This window comes from Gopherus flavomarginatus, chromosome 1, assembly GCF_025201925.1.
Source record: "Gopherus flavomarginatus isolate rGopFla2 chromosome 1, rGopFla2.mat.asm, whole genome shotgun sequence".
Classification (NCBI taxonomy): Eukaryota; Metazoa; Chordata; order Testudines; family Testudinidae; genus Gopherus; species Gopherus flavomarginatus.
In genome coordinates this window covers 9438927-9454380 of record NC_066617.1, presented here as the reverse complement: position 1 = coordinate 9454380, position 15454 = coordinate 9438927, and the positions used below count along the sequence as shown (strand labels likewise).

The 15454-nt window shown below is 40.5% G+C and overlaps 1 protein-coding gene across 3 annotated transcripts in view; it reads right to left on the bottom strand.

Annotated features, from left to right (window-relative positions):
- CHCHD3 (coiled-coil-helix-coiled-coil-helix domain containing 3) overlaps nt 1-15454 on the bottom strand; it is a 281390-nt gene that overhangs the window by 183416 nt on the left and 82520 nt on the right. The gene's annotated exons all lie outside the window — the stretch shown is intronic.

The following is a 15454-nucleotide window of genomic DNA, read 5'->3' as shown; positions in this document are numbered from 1 at the left end:
GGAAAGTGACTTAAGAGCATCAGATGATAGGTGCTATTTAAGTGCAAAGTATTATTATTTCCTGAACTTGTGTTTTCGGAACTTAATCATGCTTTATATTAGTCCCAGGGAATTCTCAACATGAATAGAATGTAATGTCACAAGCCATAAAATTAATGGAAATCTTTACAACAATATTTTTATAAAAATGCATGTATACGTTACATGTACATGTAAACACATTTTAAAATAGATTAGCCAATAAAAACACCTGCTTTTTATATATATATTCTCATACCAAAAACAAAAGTCAATACCTACAAGTTCATCACCAGTAATGGAATATCAAATACTATATTTTATATAGGCATTTGAAAAACAGTGAAGGAGATGAGGCTTCAGAATTTCCACTGAATGTGTTACCAAGGGAGCTGCAGAGAACAAATCAAACCACACAGGGTCAGTTTCTGAAAGGCACCAGCATTACAGTACATTAAAGTCCTCCCCAAGGAAAATGTTTAAGAGAGGTAGGGGATGGTGAGGAAGAAGCCAGTTGGAATGCGTGTCATTTTTGTGCTCAGACACAACCCTCTGAAACACATCAACCAACTGGGAGTTTTTATAAAGTTTATTAAGCAGCATCTTCAATTACTCCAGCAAAAAGATTATGCAGACATGGACCAAATTCCATTAAGTGATTTCCCAAGGTCCCCCAAATTATTCCAGCAGCATCAATGCATTTAATCTATCACACAATCAATGATGCAGTCAAAACACACACCAGTTTTCCTTTAGATTACAGAACTGTTGTTTCACACAAAGAGATGACATGTTAAAATAGAAGTCTCAGTAGTTACTTTTTTCTGAAGAAAGTAAAAGCAGCATTTAGACTTTTCAGAGATTAAAGATTAATGCCCCCCACACACCCCAATCGCCTGTTTTGTATTCTACGCTCTGCAGTTAAAGACTTGACTCCTCTTTTTATACATTACACTACTGATAGTATATTTCACATATTAATTATTGTATTTAAAGAAGCTGCCATTTACTTGACTTTTTTTTAAAAAAAAAAAAAGCTTGGGATTTTTAACTCATATTCATATCTCTTAATTTTTGTATTTGGCATTAGGCAGAATTACGCTCCTTGATGTTGTCTCCTCTTAATCTCTTTTCCAAAGAGCAGAAAGTCAGTTACCCTAAACCTTTTAAATAATAAGTTCCTATCTCCCAGAAAAGTTGTTTGATGGCTTAACTTCATTGCTGTTACATTCAACTTCCCTGCTAGGTACAAAATTTTTATGAAAGTTGTCATAAACAGATAGCTAAGGGTTAATGTTCTTTTACCTGTAAAGGGTTAACACAGGGAACCAAACACCGGACCAGAGGACCAATCAGGAAACAAGACTTTTTCAAATCTGGGTGGAGGGAAGTTTGGGTGTGAGTTCTTTGTTCTTTGTCTTGGGTCTGTGCCCTCTCGGCTCTGAGAGTGATTTTTCTATCTCCAGGTTTTCTAATTTTCTGTTTCCAAGTTGTAAGTACAAGGATAGTAAGACAATAGGTTTATATTGGTTTTTTTTTGTATTTACATGTGTGTAGTTGCTGGAATGTTTTAAATTGTATTCTTTTTGGATAAGGCTGTTTATTCATTTTTTCTTTTAAGCAATTGACCCTGTATATTGTCACCTTAATACAGAGACTATTTTTAATGTCCTTTTTCTTTCTTTTTATATAAAGCTTTCTTTTTAAGACCTGTTGGAGTTTTTCTTTAGTGGGGACTCCAGGGAATTGAGTCTGCAGCTCACCAGGGAATTGGTGGGAGGAAGAAATCAGGGGAAAAATCTCTTTGTGTTAGATTTACTAAGCTTGACTTTGCATACCCTCTGGGTGAGGGGAGAGGGAGATTTGATCCCTCAGTACTTGTGTTTCAAGGACTGGAAGCAGGGAATCTCCTAGGGTCGTCCAGGGAGGGGAGCCTGGGAGGAAGTAATAAGGAAACAAGGGGAGGGGGTTATTTCCCTTTGTTGTAAGACTCAAGGCATCTGAGTCTGGGGGTTCCCCAGGGAAGGTTTTGGGGAGACCACAGTGAGCTAGGCACTACATAATTCCTAGCTGGTGGCAGCGATACCAGGTCCAAGCTGGTAACTAAGCTTGGAGGTTTTCATGCTAACACCCATATTTTGGATGCTAAGGTCCAGATCTGGGAAGAAATGTTATGACAAAAGTAAATGTTTAAAATTAAATATATACAAGTTAAGAGGGAAGGTACTGTACATCTGGGGCCAGGCTCAAGTTAGGAGGATTACAGGTATCGGTTACAAAGTTCACAAGATACATACTTATCACACAACCAGCATAGCTCCAGATTGGGGTGCAGGAGTTTTTAACACATCAATGGATAAGTGGGCTCGGATACGCCACCAATGGAATGTATTAAGAGTTCAAGTCAGTATCAACCTAGTGAATGAGTACATGGGTGGGATGTGTTCCTTCGTTTGTCAGGGAAGGAAGCGGGTTATTTCCCTGGTCAGCGGTCTTGGTTACTTGAGCTGGTACTGGCAGTGTCCCATGATGTGTTCCGTGTAGATGTCTCTGGACCACCTGATGGTGTCAGACACCATGAACTGTCTCGTGAGCCAGGCGCAGTGTCAACCGACTCCACACATTCTCAGCATCGGCTCATTCTGGGGGTCCCACGCACCCAAGGCTCCCATGATCAGGGCATGTACGTGGACCTCATAGTTCTGGGCTCTCAGGGTGTCGGCCAGTGGGGTGAACTTTGAAACCTTCCATCCTCAGCCTCATGGAAGGCCAATGACCTGTTTTCAAATGGTACCATGATGCCTACCATGAGGACCTTTTTTTCTGTGTCGGTCATGACAATGTCGGGTCGGACAGCTGTCTGTCCTGGGGATGGCAGAGTCAATGGTGATCTTCCCCAGGGAAGGCGGGATGGCTTTCACCAGCCAGTTGTGGATGGCGTTGTGATGGAGCTGCCAGGCTTCAGAGTGCTGTTTGCATTCACACAGGATGTGGGGCAGGGTCTCGTTGGCATAGTCGCACTTCCTACAGTACTTGTTCCGGTTGCCGTGGCAGACAGCTCCATTGAGGGGAACGCAGTTGAATCGGGCACGGTGGACGAACTGCCAGTCAGGGAACCTGGTGAAGCTGCCCCCACGGAGGAAGTGTTTGCTGGCATCCCACTTGCTGGACACCTGAAACACCTTACCCAGGTCTGACTTCCACTTAAGTTCTCAGTGTAGTGGCAGTGCATAGTGTCTTTGAGAGTCCTTTCCTGCATCATTCTGGCAGTTGGGGTGACGATGGTGTGGTTCGAGGTCTTTATGCACGGCAACAGTATTCCCAGCACCCGGCGCTCCTCGCACTACTTCCAGTGGTAGCTGATCCTCTTTCTAGGTGTCTCGAAGCATTGTGGAAACAGGACCAGAGAGAGGACAGGTCTCCTCCCTCTCTCCCAAACTCAGCCTCCAGGTAGCCACTGAGGTAGGTGGCAACATCATGCTCAGAGGGGGCCCTGGCGATGCGTTTCCTGACCACGGCCTGTATAGTTTCATCTGTGATACTCCGCACTGTCGGGTCTGGGCACTTCAGGAGGCGGAAGGCATGGGTGATCACCGACACGTCGCAAAGGTCTCCCATCCGAGGTACGCTGGCACCGCCTGGCCTGTGGGAAATGTAGATGATGTCGGTGTTGGCCCTCTGGGGAAGGTAAAGCCATTTCCTCACCAGCTGCCTGATGGTGCTGTCGGCCTTGTTCAGGGGCACCTTGGCTACAGCCGATCCCCTGAGGACGAAGGAAATGCGGGTACTACAATGAGAATGGAAAAAGTTCCTTATCTTTTAGGAGGGGTCAGTGTGTTTCTGTTATCCTTGAAGAATGTTTTTGCACCATCCTTGATATCGGGATGTTCTGGTACCACTCGTCAGGAATCTGTTTGCGAGTACTCTGTGCCTAGCACTTCTTAGAAATGTGTGTTTCTGCAACATCAGCCCACTTCTTGCCAGACTCTGTGAACCTGCAAGCAGGCAGAGCCTGAGGTTTGCTCATAGCCTGACTTTTGAAAACTTTGCTTTATATCAGCAAAACTTGCCCACTGCTTTAGCTCAGGCCTCATACCAAGGTCTCTTATACCAGGACTTCTCAGGCTCTCTTCCTAGTATAGATACAAAACTACTCAAGATAGTTACATCCTAAGCAGACAACAAAGAGCTACAAAAGGATCTCACCAAATTGAGTGAATGGGCAACTAAATGGCACATGAAATTCAATGTTGATAAATGCAAAGTAATGCACATTGGAAAACATAAACCCAACTATACATATAAAATGATGGTGTCTAAATTAGCTGTTACCACTCAACAAAGAGATCTTGGAGTCATTGTGGATAGTTCTCTGAAAACATCCATTCAATTGGCAGTTGCAGTCAAAAAAGCTAACCGAATATTGGGAATCGTTAAGAAAGGGATAGATAATAAAAAAGAAAATATCATATTGCCTCTATATAAATCCAGAGGTACGCCCACAACTTGAATACTATGCAGATAACGGTCACCCCATCTCAGAAGAGATATATTGGAATTGGAAAAGGTTCAGAAAAGGGCAACAAAAATGATTGGGGTATGGAACAGCTGCCATATGAGTAGAGATGAATAAGATTAGGACTTTTCAGCTTGGAAATGTGACAACTAAGGTGGGATATGACAGAGATCTATAAAATCATGACTGGTATGGAGAAAGTAAATAAGGAAGTGTTATTTACTCCTTCTCATAACACAAGAACTAGGGGTCACCAAATGAAATTAACAGGCAGTAGGTTTAAGACACACAAAAGGAAGTATTTTTTCACACAATGCACAGTCAACCTGTGGAACTCCTTGCCAGAGGATGTTGTGAAGGCCAAGACCATAACAGGGTACAAAAAAGGACTAGATAAATTCATGGAGGATAGGTCCATCAATGGTTTTTAGCCAGGATGGGCAGGGATGGTGTCCCTAGCCTCTGTTTGCCAGAAGCTGGGAATGACTGACAGGAGATGGATCACTTGATGATTACTTGTTCTGTTCATTCCGTCTGGGGCACCTGGCATTGTCCACTGTCGGAAGACAGGATATGGTACTAGATGGACCTTTGAGCTGATCCAGTATGGTCATTCTTATGTTCTCCAAGAAAGGGATAAGAGAAGCGAGGGTATCATCTGAACTTGATTCTTTGGATGAATTCACCTCTCTTAGATATACAATGAGGCAGAAGCCCCCAGATTCCTTCAGGACCAGAAAGTATCAGGTATAAAAATCTTTTCCCCTCTGTTGGTAAGGAATTTCTTCTATTGCTCTCCATTTTAGAAGGAGCCATAGCTCCTGAAGTAACATGGTCTCGTGAGAAGGGTCCTAAAAAGGAATGGGAAGGGTGGGTAGGGAAATGAGTTGGATAACATATTCCTCCTTTACCATGCTGAGTAGCCCCTTGTCTGAAGTGATGTCTTCCCAAGTGCAGTAAAAGAGGAATGGGTATAATCCTAAGTGAAGAAATATTGTTGGCATGCTGTCCTCAAAGTCAAAATGACTGCTTCAATGTAGCAGTTATTTGGTGAGAAGTGCTTGCTGCCATGGAAGATCGCTCTTGGCCTTGAAGAGATCCTGATCTCCTCCTAGGGGCATACTGAGGCTTCTGGTGGAATGAGGATCATGACTATAGTTGAGGTTTAAAATGTTTCCTTTCTGTAGCAGGAGTACAGACTCCAAGTGAATGAAGTGCTGCAAGAGAGTCTACATTTCCTTTTGTTTCAGAGTGGTAGCTGTGTTAGTCTGTATCAGCAAAAAGAACAAGGAATACTTGTGGCACCTTAGAGACTAACAAATTTATTTGGGCATAAGCTTTCATTGGCTAAAACCCACTTCATCAGATGCATGGAGTGGAAAATACAGTAGGAAGAGATATATAGACACACAGAGAAGCTTATGCCCAAATAAATTAGTTATTTCTTGCTCCTAATATATTTAAAGAAACTCTTCTTGCCTTTTTGTGCCTTGCTAGGTGTAACTCATTTTGTGCTTTAGCCCTTCTGATTTTGTCCTTACAGGCTTGCTCTACTGTAGTATTTCTTTCTTGTTTTCAGGTAATTAAAGAGCTCATAATGGGCCCATATTGGCCTCTTACTACTCTTCCTATCTTTTCTTCACATCAATACAATTTGCAGTTGTGCCCTTAATACTGTCTCCTTGAGAAACTGCCAGCTCTCATGAACTTATTTATCCCTTAGATTTTCTTCCTACAGCACCTTACCGATCAGATCTCTTGAGTTTGTTAAAGTCTGCTTGTTTGAAGTCCATTATCCTTTTTCTGCCGCTCTCATCCCTTCTTTTCCTTAGAATCATGAAATTTATCAAGTTATGATCACTTTCATCCAAACTGCCTTCAACCTTCAGATTCACAACCAATTCCTTCAGGTTGGTCAGAATCAAGCCTAAAATGGCTAACCCCTGGTTACTTCCTCCACTTTCTGAAACTAAAAGTTGTAAAGTCCCTGCAGCTCTTCTTCTTGTTGTTGGGGGTTTTTTTTTGTTTTGTCTGTTTGGTTGGGTTTGTTTGTTTTTTTTTTGGGGGGGGGCAGGGTATTTCTGTTTGTTCTAGAAATGCCTCATCAACATCTTCTCAATCATTCAGTGGTCTACAGTAGACCCCTACCGTGAACTGTCTAGTTTTTTTTCCATTTTATCTTTATCCAGAGACTTTCAACTGGTCTACTTCTCATGTCCTTTGGACCTCAGAACAAGTGTATATATAATGAACTGGTGGAATTTAGAAGATCATCTTTATGGGCACATCATGGGCTTAGTGATAAAATCCAAAGGAAGACTTCTGTGCCATCGTCTGTTCTCCAGATGACTAGAAGGATCATAATGTTTCTCTCTCCTACTGACAGACAGAAGTGTACAGGTACTCAGAAGCATCAGAATCATGTAGCTGATAAGAGCACAGGCTTGGGAGTCAAGAGACCTTGATTCTATTCTTGGCTCTGTTAGTATTTAATTTTGTGACTGCAGGTGAGTCACTCTCTCTGCCTTTGACCTAGTAGTAACATCAGTATATCACTCAAAATATGGGCTGCTTGGGAAATATTTGTACTGATTTATTTGTGTTGCAGCTTTTGTAAGAAAACAGTTCAGACTATTTCATAATCTAATGTGTTACATATCTGTCAGGAAGATATGCTTGATATTCATTCTACATTTTCTCTCTCATTTTGTCTTAATTTGTATTAACATGCCTCATTCTGCAAAATTATTTGCCCATCTTTGGTGTTATGTCCTCTCAGAGGTATAACCTGGCTTAATGACTGTTGACCTCCTATCCTTTCATTGCAAAAGTGAACTTTTCAAGCCACCCCAAATCTTTCTGTTGTCCAATGGGTCCATATCTTTCTGACACTGAGCAGCCCAGAACTGAACACAATATTTCAGGAACAGTAATTCCACAGCTAAGTCTATACCATACACCTGCTCCATGATTAGAAGTTATTGCATAAGCAATCCTAAACGTTAATGGCTCTATTTGCTGCCATACTGTAATGCAAACAGCTATTAAATCTGCTGTTTTATATCAACTCCAGGTCTTTTTAAATTATGATATACTGACATTTCTAATAACTGATATTGGCTAAAAGAAACTAATGAGAGCTGGCAAGAAAACAGTAACTGCCCCAACCTTAGTTCATATGATCTAAAATACTTCTCACCATGCATACCTGAAGTTACTTGAAAATGTTCTTAGCTTTTTAGGACACTTGTTGGAGTTGACCATGATTTGGAGGCAATGGCAGCATCAAGTTTTATTTACCAAAAAAAATTAAATATCTCTCAACTTATTTAAATTCATCAGAGTTTTAAGCAAAGTAGTATGCTTTTAATGTAATGTAAACTTCACTTATTTGCATTATGTAATTGACTGGCTTGCAGGAGCTTAATGAAACAAATACAAGTCAGCTCTGTCCTAATATTTCAAACGCTTGCATCAACTTACAGTAGTTTTCTTCCTTGACATCATGAACTCATTTTACTGGCATACAGTACAAACTTTACCTGAATGAGAGCAAACACTAACTAAATCTTCAATGATGACTTATATTACTAACTATTCTAAAGCAAAAAATTCAGACTTGTGATTTATATTCAGATACACAGTTACAGATCACACTGTCAGTTCAGTCTAATAACTGAAGAACTCTGTATAAACAGACATTGCACAATGAAAATTTTCATTACACTAAAATGGCGGGCTCAGTCTAATAGCTTATATGCTTAAGAAGTAAACTCCAATTTGCTTATGGAGGCAGAAGTTGCAACAGAAAAGGGGAAAAAAAGCAAGCAACTAAAATCTCGCACTGCTCATTTATACTCTGAAAGAAATAATTTAGAAGTCTGAGTGAATGCTGAATCAGCAGTCAAGACGGCTTGCTATACATTTTTAAAAAGAAAAGTTGATAGTTGGTAATTCAGCAAAGTAATTAGATTATACAATATTGACCAACTCAACGTGTACTGCTTTCCAGTCACATTACTTCATTAAGTAAAACAAAAAGCATATAAGTGATCCTGTCACATCACCCTTGTAACTGGCTGAAAGTAAATATTAAGTACTAAAGGGAATTCTTGTGGATTGAGATTTAGAACCAACCGCTTTAACATTACTTTATGTTCTCAGTTACTGTACAGCATAAATTACACATACAAGGTTTGTACTCCAATACGAAGAACACCTCCTCCTGCATTTCTACAGCACCTCTCACCTAAGGATCTCAAAGCCCTTCATAGCAACTATGCCAGTTAACACTATTATCCACATTTTACAGATTAGGAGACTGAGACATACAGAGACCTACCAAGTTCACCTAGGAAGTCTACCTCAGATGTCATGTCATCCATGCTTCAACTGTCAGATATGTGTCTGTCTGCAATCCATTAAATCAAACATGCAACAACAACAGCTATTTCGCACACACACCCTCAAGCATTATCAAACCTATTTCAGTAAAATGACCAGGGGAAAAAAACTCATCATACAATGTAGAAGTTTGATTGCTGCCCGTGGGAGCCAGCTGAGGTCACTCAATCAGGGTGAACTGAAAACAAAACGAGGCAGACAAACCCCAGAAGCTGGTGGTTATTCCAACACTTAGATTTATCAAGCCAGCACAGAACAGCTTCTACAGTACCTCACTGGTTACTTAGAAGTTCAAACACCGCAGTTCCCTTAAAGTGCCCAGCCCCAGGCCTCAGTCCAGACACACACATCAGATATGATAATGATTACTGAAAATCTTATCTCATCATATAAAAGAAAAGGTTCCTTCGATCCCAAAAGATCAGACAAATACCCAGGGGTCCATTTATAACTTACATCTTACATAAAATACACACTATTAGCCAATTCTTATTAACTAAGCTAAAATTTATTAAAAAAGAAAAGAGAGTGAGTGTTGGTTAAAAGATCAATATACATACAGACTTGAGTTCAATTCTTGAGGTTCAGATACACAGCAGTCCTTTTAGAAATAGTCCATAGCTTATAGTCCAATGTTCATATTCAGGCAGCTCCAGTCAATGACTGGGGATTTAAATCCTCCTGGCTTAAGGTTTCACCCTCTTGAAACCCAAAGCAGATTTGAGATGAAGCAGGATCATGTCCCAGAGTTCTTATATATTTCCAGCAGACTTTCGGCCTGAGAAAACAATAGGCTTAACTCCTTTTTCCAAACATCCTGGCAATTAGCACAGGGTAATTTATGCATTAAACAGTTCAGATTCAGGTTACCACAACCTTCAGAGACACACAGACAATAGTACTATTTCACTCAAGTATCTTCCTAAATGTTAAAACAGCAAAGAATCCTGTGGCACCTTATAGACTAACAGACGTTTTGGAGCATGAGCTTTCATGGGTGAATACCCACTTCCTCAGATGCATGTAATGGAAATTTCCTAAATGTTAATATTCCTTTTTTGATCTTTGAATCAAAGCTATAGTGATAGACAAGACTTGTTTGCTCAGGTCTTGTGATATAAGCAAACATTTACCCTCCTATCTCTAACAATGCAGACTTGCATTTCAAAGCTCTATTCATTTACATATTTTCCTAACAAGTCTCTAAAGTTCGTTAATGGGTTAGGTCAGCCTGTGAGTTAATTAACTCTTTCTGCCGTGTCATCTTTCAATGAGATACTATATTACACTCATAACACCACAGAAGTAAAGTGAAGGGATAAATTTTCTAAAAAGGCAGTGAGGTTTTAGCCATGTAATTCCCACTGAAGTCAAGCCAGATGACATAATGCTTACAGCTTCCTTGCTTTTGCAAGCAAAAAGCTGAACATTAAGAATAGGAAAAGTTAGCCATGCTTACCCAAAAGTTCCCTTTATCGGAGTAATAAGGTCCACAGATTGACTACAATGATACTCTAACCTACTTTCTGTTTGGGGACAGAACAAGACCCATCAGTCATTGGGCTGCAACAGGAAAAAGGCACAATTGCTCCTACTGCAGAGCATGGTAAATTTCACCTAATGACAACAGATCCAAATCCTTAATTCCATCTCCATTCTGAATGATCCATTTGTCTCCAGGGTGGACCAGATCTTTGGACCTTATAACTCGAAGAAAGGAAGTTTTCAGGTGAGCACAGAGTTTTCTTCTTCTTCATGCTAAGCTCCACAGACATATTACAACAGATGTGCCTAGCAGCGTGCCTCCAGAGTGGGAAGCAGGCTCATCCAGAACATGGAAGAATACATATAAAATCTCTTCCATCTTCCCCTGGGCACTACGGCATGGAGCAGACTTCTGTTAAAAGAAAGGAAATAGCATTGGCTAAGACTGGATGACCAATATGCAGAATGTGGTCAATGTATGCATTACAAAGAACTCAATACAGGATACATGATTACTTGTGCCCGAAACAGTCAGTCAGTCTCCTAAGGACAGGATTTTGATCCTTAACCAAAGGAGGAATATTTCTTAAATTTACTTAGGGAATAAATGTTATGACGGTTGTGAGACTACCTGTCTGATTTCAAAATACAATATTGGGTCTTGTTAGAAAAAGTTCCTAACTTCAAATTTAAAAAAGTCATCTGATTGAAAATCAGAGCCTATGGGAGGCCTGTCCTAATGGACAGGAAATAGGATACCCACTGAAGGAATTCAATCTCAGTAGTGCTGACAGGAACAGAAAAGGGTTCATGGTTGGGCTCTAATACCTTGCAGGGTTGGAATAAAGGCTGATGCCCTAAAGAAGCATCTAATGTCAGGATTTGTACAACATTTCCTTTTCTTGAACATGCTAAGAACATTATCCTATTGACCCTTTTACTAGGACACTTTTATACACTCACAATAAAAAAAACCTGGAGGAACACAACGCTATGTTTCATTGGTTTCCAATGGCAGTTAAATTATGGGCTTCACGCTAGCCAGTACATTTACTTTATTTGTTGCCTTCTCTCTTTTGGGATCCATGATAGCAATAATCACTTCTGCCAAATATTCATTTTAAACTTGACTGGTTCTGCAACAAACAGACCTCCTCTCTGAGACAGAGACATCCAAAGATCCAATGTTAGGTTCAATGAGGCCTGAAAGTACAGCCAGAAAGATATAAAAAGTTTCACTACCGCACTCTTGTTCTTATCTTTTGTAGTCCTGAGGAGCAATGAAAAGTGTTGGAAAACACAGCAAGGACTTTGCCTAATTTTGTGAGAGATCATTCACCACCTAATTTCCAGGGTCCTGACAAGGGGTTGCAGGGCACTTAATTTACCCTTTCCAGATGCAAAGAGTTTGATTCCCAGCCCACCAAATTGATTTACAATAAGTGAGATATTTCTGGGTATAGGATATAGCATATATTTCTGGGTATATAGACTCTGCTAGTCTGACTTCTGCCATGTAAAACTTTGTGTACATCTCCCACTTCCTTTATGGACAATGTGATACCCACATTGTTATTTCCTTCTGAAACCTGGTCAACACTAGAAGCTCACAACTGGAAACTTAAGACACTCCACCAGAGATGTTCATGGAGAATATTTGCTGTCCACTGGTGGGATAAAGTAACTTAATGTTGACGTGTTACAAAGGACAGGCCAACAGACAATGATTGGATAAAGATGACTGAAGAGGTCTGGGCATTTTGTACAGATGTCAAAAAACAGCCATATTACTGAACAAGCCCTTGACTGGATACCACTAGGTGGAAGATAGAAAAGAGGAGAATGAATGATGTAAGAAATCTGTTGAGAAAAATGTTGTCATGAGGTACCTACAATGGAGCAAGAAATGTGGCACTAGCTAGAGGTGGAAAGAGAAAGTTACTCACCCTATACAGTAACTGAGGTTCTTCAAGATGTGTTCCCCTATGGGTGCTCCACTGTAGTTGTGGCAGCACCGCCTGCACCTGGGATTGGAAATCTTCATCAGCAGTGGCCATTGGACCGCATATGTGCGCCTCCCCCATGTCAAGCTGTGAGCAGGATGTGTATATAGCACTGCGGGTTCTGACCTCCTCCAGTTCCTTCTCTGACACAGAGCATATGTTTAAGGTTCCAAAGCAGAAGGGAGGAGAGCGCAGTAGAGCCCCCACAGGGAAACACATCTCTAAGAACGTCAGTTACAGCACAGAGTGAGTAATCTTCTCTTCTTCTGAGTGATGTCTCTATGGGTGCCCGACAGAGTGGATAAAAATCAATGATTTTTTAAAAATAAAAAAAGTCATTTTTATTTCAATTGGATTTTTTTGATAAAATGCTTTTTGAGGAAAAAACCTATCTAAAGATAGTTTTAATTAGATACATTATAGCTCAAAGATATCTCATCATGGAATAGGGATTATAAATTCTAATTCTATAGTATGAGACAATATATTCATGTCATGTTTAAGAAAAGTTTTGTAAATGAGTTCCAATAGTTCATGGATTAGGTACCCAATCTTATGAGGTTCCAGGGGCTTCTCTATAGACAATTTAGGTTAATCTTTTTATCTACCCAATGGGACTCAGTGCTCAGTCTAGAAGATACCATCAGAGATGCTTAGTTTTGCAGTTCTCAAACTGTGGATTTGCGTCTCCAGAGATAACATGCTCGTTAACATAAAAATGTTTTCAAATAAATAAATAATATACAGAGGTGAGAAATAACAGACCTCAACCCTATTGTCCCTCTGCAAATTTGTGGACACAGAGTCAATCCTTTACCTCTCTCTAAAAGTGCAAAGTTTCAAAAAGTTCAGTGAATAGAAGATTGTTGGGGGCAGAATAGATCTTGGCAAGGAGAAGAAGTCTGGAGATAAATGTGAGAAGGGAGGTACAGGCAGTAGAAACAGCATATTCCAGAAGTCTTGAGGTCTTTCCAAGTGTAGCCTTCATTGATTTGAGATCTACCATACCATTCTCTCACTAGAAGGAAAAACCTATAATGGCACCAGGCGACAAAAGAGACCCAGTTTGGGAATATTTTAATGAAGTTCCTCTACCTGTGGGTAAGACAAGCATGCGTGCAAAATGCAAACAATGCAATAAAGAAATGCAAGGCCTGGTTACCCAAATGAAACATCATGAGAAGCATTTCTTCTCAGCAGGAAGCTGCGTTGATGATGATGATGAAAGGAACATGTCTGAACAGGCAGGATCCTCAGGTTGGTAAACTTTTTTATTTCATACATCTCTCTTAAGGATTTCCTGTTTTCCTTCTGGACTATTCTTGAATTCTCATGTTTGAGCAAAAAATAAAGTTGTTACTTTATGGTACTATCATTTCAGATGGAGTTGTGATAAAAAATAAATAGCTGAAATAGGCAGATCTTCCTTTTATAATTTCACCTTTAAAGTAGTACTGAGTGTCAGTGAATGCAATGAGTAATATTAAAATGAGCAGCATAGTAATAATAATTAATAACTGCATTGACTTATTTTGTTTCGGAGAATCCATCCTCAACATACAGGATTCTGAAGTCTATTCACCTTCAAGATCACCACCATTTTCTATAGTTTCAGAGTTATCTGCCAAGGATAGTGTTTCAGTCACATCACGTATGTCACATAGCCACAGTATGTAGCCTGCAGCAAAAAGAAGGAAAAAAAAAATCTATCATCCAGAAACCACCATAGATAAGTTTGTGATAAGAGCCAGCAGTTTACAATAAGGTAATTGATGAAAAAATTGCCCGGTTGGTTTATGCAACAAACTCTCCTTTCCATATGATTGACATGGTTCAGTCATTAAGTAATAGTAATAATTGGAGATATACCAATCTCCTAAAACTGGAAGGGACCTCGAAAGGTCATCGAGTCCAGCCCCCTGCCTTCACTAGCAGGACCAAGTACTGCTTTTTGCCCCAGATCCCTAAGTGGCCCCCTCAAGGATTGAACTCACAATCCTGGGTTTAGCAGGCCAGTGCTCAAACCACTGAGCTATCCCCCCCTGCAAAATTCTCTTCATCCCAGATGGGACTCGAACCCCTAATCCCTGGCTTAGGAGGCCAATGCCTTATCCATTAGGCCACTGGGGCTACCATACCGAGTACTGTCAAATTGCTAGATAAAGTGTATGAAAGAGAAATTGAGCAGTGTGCAAAAGGTCTAGAGGGTAAAATTGTTAACCTGAGTCTTGATGGGTGGAGCAATGTCCACAATGATCCTGTTGTACGTGCTTCTGTGACAACAGAAGGGAATGTCTTCCTTACAGAAACAACTGATACATCAGGAAATGCACATATAGCAGAATATTTACAAGTAGCAGCAGTAAAAGCTATAACAAACTGTGAAAAAAAATTCAATTGTCTAGTACACAGCTTGGTCACAGACAATGTTGCAAATGTATCCAAGATGAGAAGAAATTATTTAGAAGAGAGTCCCAAGCTAACAACATACAGTTACAGTACTCATTTGATGCACCTCCTAGCCAAAGACTTCAGTGTTCCAGAAATAAAGGCTAATGTTGTTGAAATTGCAAAATACTTCCATAACAACCACTTTGCAGCAGCTGCTCTGATCTTTATCTTTAAAACCCACTTGTCTGAAGTGACTGATCTCCCAGATGGGAAAAACAGAGCTAGTTGGTTGCCAGCTGGTGGAACATCAAAGATGGTGGGAATAACCAGATGAGGGGGAGGCTTCTAAGGGCCTTGACCACACCTTTAAAATTGCTGCTTCGGTGGGGTGCACGGTAGGAGGCCTTTGTCTTCAGCACTGGGTATCACAGTGCTGTTGGTCAGGACTGTGGGGGGAAATGATACTTCCCTGGACATCTCTTCAGCACTGGCGTGTAAACTCTGAGCAATCGGAGTGTAGCTTGGGAGTCTTCAAGGGAGTGCAAAGATTCGTCCATGTGGTCTGAGAATTGTTTCTGGCCCCCAAAAGGTAAGTCTTATACCATGGTTTGTATCTCCTTCAGAAAACCCAAGAGGG